This window comes from Capsicum annuum, chromosome 7 (assembly GCF_002878395.1).
Source record: "Capsicum annuum cultivar UCD-10X-F1 chromosome 7, UCD10Xv1.1, whole genome shotgun sequence".
NCBI classification, from domain to species: domain Eukaryota; kingdom Viridiplantae; phylum Streptophyta; class Magnoliopsida; order Solanales; family Solanaceae; genus Capsicum; species Capsicum annuum.
Window position 1 is genome coordinate 209,551,344 of NC_061117.1, and position 4,957 is coordinate 209,556,300.

At 37.4% G+C, this 4,957-nt stretch overlaps 1 long non-coding RNA gene across 1 annotated transcript; it reads right to left on the bottom strand.

Moving 5' to 3' along the window:
* Positions 1–325: 325 nt before the first annotated feature.
* LOC124900101 lies at positions 326–4,724 on the bottom strand. Its single transcript, XR_007057831.1, has 5 exons — positions 2,772–4,724; positions 1,651–1,710; positions 1,458–1,533; positions 975–1,196; positions 326–715 (listed from the first exon to the last, which is right to left on the bottom strand). It is a non-coding gene; the product is annotated as an uncharacterized LOC124900101 (long non-coding RNA).
* Between the last annotated feature and the right edge of the window lie 233 nt (positions 4,725–4,957).

The window sequence follows — 4,957 nt, forward strand, 5'->3', positions numbered from 1 at the left end:
GAAATCAGCCGGGAACCACATATTAGTGGATCTTAGATATATTATGTATGTATAAGCCTTATCCATCGTTGTTTTCACGCAAAACAATGTTTTTAATTCTTTAAGTGCTTTAACGTATTAAAGTTTAGTTGAATTTTCATGAGCGCTACAATGTGTGTATGTATATACTCATATACAAGCCAATCTTGATTAGTATAATGCAAGTTGATAACCGATAATGTGGAGGATTGTGTGCAAACGTCATAGGAAATGTTAAAGCAGGCTCATGAAGAGGAAGAACAACAAAAGGGGTAAAGAAGTCGAAGCTCCAATTAGATATGGACGATTTATGAGAAATGCATCTGAATTAGAAAAGGAACATTGGAAAGAAGCAAGACATGTAAGAGGCTCACACTTCAGACCATTTCAGGCTTTTAAACATGCATACATAGTGTAATTTTTTTGCTGAATGGGGTTCCGATGAATTTCATCCCTGAGTATATGCTAGCTCCGCCCTTGATTCCAGGTCATAAAGAACTTTCCGATGCATGGGTTGATCATGCTGAAACATGATCATAATCTTTGTATGGTTTTCTTTGGGCTTGAGATCTGTTCCAAACGGCTTGCCCGCAAAAGAAAAATATCGTCTTTGCACTGGTTAGACCTGATGTGAATTCTCCATTGGAACTATCTTCCTACTACGACCTCGGGGAGAATGTATATCAAGATTCTCGATCTAAATTGGCAACAGAAGAAAAGAAAATACAGGACACATACATAATGTCAGTTAGGTCGATCTGCAGGCACCCAAATCAAATACCATGTTAGAAATTTAGAAATGCAAAATTTGGAACGTATATTACCACTCAGGTGGATATATGATAACTCATATATGCAATGTCTCAAAAGCAAGGTAGCAGAAAGGATTATAGAGAATAGTATGACGCATCCAGATGATCACAGCAGAATCAACCTAATTAGAGTTCGATACTCACTGTGGGGATGTCACCTTCTCTTAGAATTTCACCAATTGCACCACATAGTTCGTCATCACTTGACTCGATTCTGGTCAGCATCACTTGACCAGAGATGCATCACAGATGCTTTTATCACATTCAGAAGTCAACCTGTTCTTTCTCAGCACACAACCCAACAGTCGTAGCTTAAAGACCTTCAAAAAAGTCCATCAACTTTGGTACCATGTCCTCCTGATGCATCTGATGACACTCTTAATCAGTTAAGACACTTGGAAAGAAGATTATAAAGAGATGCAAATCTTCATGTAGTATGAAGTGCAAAGTTGAGGACGATAACAATTTTCTCAGGCAAATTGGCCTTCACTCTTAAGATACATATAGTATTTTTTTCTTTTTGATATGTAATTAGCTCGGAAGAATTACTTGATTCAAATAAAAAGGGTCTAACATGCAGCAAATATGAACTCGCCTTTCTTGCTCTAACCACGCAAACAGGTATACCTAGTTCAGAACAGAAGATCGACAGCTTCCGTTCTTCATACTTGTCAAGCTTTTCTTTTACTTCCATCTTTTTTTCCTGCAACTTACGATGCTATAACATCAAGCATTTCTAAGAGATCAATCATAAGATAATGGATAGTCTTTAATCTTCTACTTATTTATGCATTCTTTTGCAACATGAGATGTCCATTACCTCCATTTCATGCCGTACAGAGCCATGAAACTGTGAATTGGTGCTCCTTATCTGAGATGCCTGCGAAGGACAAGAACAAGCAGCGAAAAGAATGAAATGTTGAGACAAGAAAGACAAGATCAGAAGTGGAATATCATTGGTATAAGCTGCCGAATAGTTCCATAAGTGGAGATCAAGTATCATACAGAATAGTTCTAATCAATTGTCGGTAGAAGGATAGTATAAATTGCTTCGAATCATCATCATCATTGCCGAAAGAGAAAAAAAGGAAAATCCTGAGAAATCCGGAGTATAACAAAATGGTAAAGAAATCATCAATGCATAATACAGACAAGCATACTATCTGGTAAATATTCCTCACAGATTATAAAACTTTACTGCTTGCTGGCAGAGAAGAAAAATACCACCATTTATTGCTATCTCAAAGGAAGAAATGATATGGCACTTGTGGCGAATAAACCAAATTTTAATTCATAAAGAAATGCAAACTTTTTCATGGAATGAAGCTGCAGATGATTTCAAATTTCTTTGCATCATTTTGGTTCTCCACTCTGAGTTGACTAGCGAATGAAGAAAGGTAGCCTAGCCAATATGGCCGAAATAAACGCTTTTAACATCTACAATATTTGTTCTATGTGTAAAATGACGCAAGCAATTCATGGAATGAAGCTGCAGATGATTTCAAATTTCTTTGCATCATTTTGGTTCTCCACTCTGAGTTGACTAGCGAATGAAGAAAGGTAGACGAGCCAATATGGCCGAAATAAACGCTTTTAACATCTACAATATTTGTTCTATGTGTAAAATGACACAAGCAATTTCTTCAAGATAAAGAAAATGATTGTAACTTCTCTTCACTTGGCTCCAATTTTATCTAGATAGACCGATTACTGATAGAAAATAGTAGAGAACGAACACCTAACTCATCACAACCGATCCAAGTTGTAGTGTCATCAACTATTTTTAAATAACTCCAGAACTCAAATGTCCCTTTTCTACTTTAAACTAATACACCATCTATTTGACCCTCATATTTATCTATTTAACCACATCAACATTTTCAAAACCTGTTAAAACACACAGAATATACTTAGCTGTCCTTTTAAATCTTGAAGATATACCTTTATACCCAAGTAAGACTTCTTATAATCGTCCAGACATCCATTTCCTCGACGTTCTTGTTTAGCAACTTCCACAGGCAAGGAAGGGCGCCAAAGTCAACAATGCGCTGAGTTGTGAAGATGGTTGACATGTAGTTAAAATATTAAGGCAATGTCCATGTATGACGCAGTTACGTTTTAGCAGAAGATCTAAAGAGAACAAAAATTTAAAAAAATCCACTGCAGTCTTTGCACTGTGCACTAATTCTCAACAAAGTTTCTTATTACCAACTCAAAATCCAGTTATATTTCTATTGCATTTTTAAAAAAAAATACTCAAGGACAACTCCAAGTTTCCTGTTACCAACTTGCATACATAGATACTTTGTCCTGTGGTCATATCAATATCTAAAAAGGCCAAGTCAGTGAAAAACTTGGATAATACTAAGAAATGATGACCAAAAAACTGCAGTCCAGATGACAAAAAATCTGCTTTCACTCCTTCAGACGAACACACTTATATTAGGAAGAACCTTTAAAAACTTGTTTGGTGGGAAGCTGTACCAAATGGGTTGCTTTTTGGAAGACCATTAGAACAAGCAGCGGAAGATTGGATGGTAGATGCAATCAGCGACACCAAATTTCTTCTCTGATTTTCTGATAAAGAACTAAAGACTAGTCATCTAGAGTTTCATATGAAGGCCACAAGTGGATGGGAGGAAGTTCCATGAAGCTGGAAAGGTGAGAAGAGAAGTCGGGGTGTGTCGATTGCAAGCACAAGATTGGATAACCATTTTGATTGTAGATGGAAAAATTAAATAGGAAGGGAAGACTGGATGAAGTGGAGGCTCGCCTATAGGGCTATGTGTGATAAGATTGTGTCACCAAGTCGTAAAGGTAAGTTCTACAAAGTGGTAGTTAGACCTATTTTGTTGTGGTCAGTCAAGAATACTCATGTTCAGAAAATGAAGGTAGCCGAGATGAGGATGCTCAGATGATGCATGTGTGGGCATACTAGGAGAGATATTTACTTTAAGAACAAGATATTTGAGGCGAGTTGATAGTGACCTTCGTGGAGGACAAGAAGGGGAAAGCTAGACTGAGATGGCAATGGGGCTTAATTGTTAGGACTATTATTCAGTTAATAAAGATGTCATTCAATTCCCTCAACTATATCAGAATCCACAGTCCATCTGCAGGATATGCAAATTTTAATCTCTATACTAATAAATGGCTAACCAAATTTCCAAGTTCAAGATTGATTGCATAAGAAGGTTAAACAAGTGTCTTTCTTTAACAAAGAAGAAGTTTGAAACAATTACTTGGTGGCAAATGAGACTTAAACTGCAGCATCTAGCAACAAATGGACTCTACTAGTATCACATAGAATCAAATGGCTAAAGCTAAGCGTAGACCAATAATTAAAAACATAGGCTAATAATGTAAAGCCAACAAGAAATATCCAGATTTATAAAAAACAGATTTAAGTTAATAAAAAGAAAAGGCAGTCCACACAGGAATGTTATCATTTCAGGGCTCAACATGGTAACAGGCTCTTTGGTTAGGGCTGGATGCCTGAGATCGAAGCCAGTGGACATTTGGAGTAAGACATAAATAAGGGATAAGAACTACGAGAGAGTTATCCGGCGAAGTTCGGCGAAACACTAAATCAACAAACAAAAATAGAGTAAATTGCAGATTTAGGAAAATGAGAAATATTCACCCTAGATAGGAGAAAATTTATATTAATATCGTGTCTATTTCGGAGAATCAGTTTGGATTTATACCCAATTGCTCGACGACAGAGGCAATTCACCTGGTGAGGATATTGGTGGAGCAGTATAGGGAAAGGAAGAGGGACTTACACATGGTGTTCATCGACCTGAGGAAGACGTATGACAAAGTCCTTGGGAGGCTCTTCAGAGATGCTTGGAGGTGAGAGGGGTCCTGGTGGCGTACATTAAATCTATTAAGGACATGTATAATGGAGTGAAGACTCGGGTGAGGACGGCGGGAGGAAACTCAGAACATTTTCCTAAAAAGACAGGATTGCATCAAGGATCGATTCTTAGTCCGTTCTTATTTGCGTTGGTGATAGATGTGTTGACGCGGAGTATTCTAGGTGAGGTGCCTTGGTGTATGCTATTTGTAGATGATGTAATTCTGATTGATGAGACGCGGGGAGAGGGATGTGAATGATAAATTGG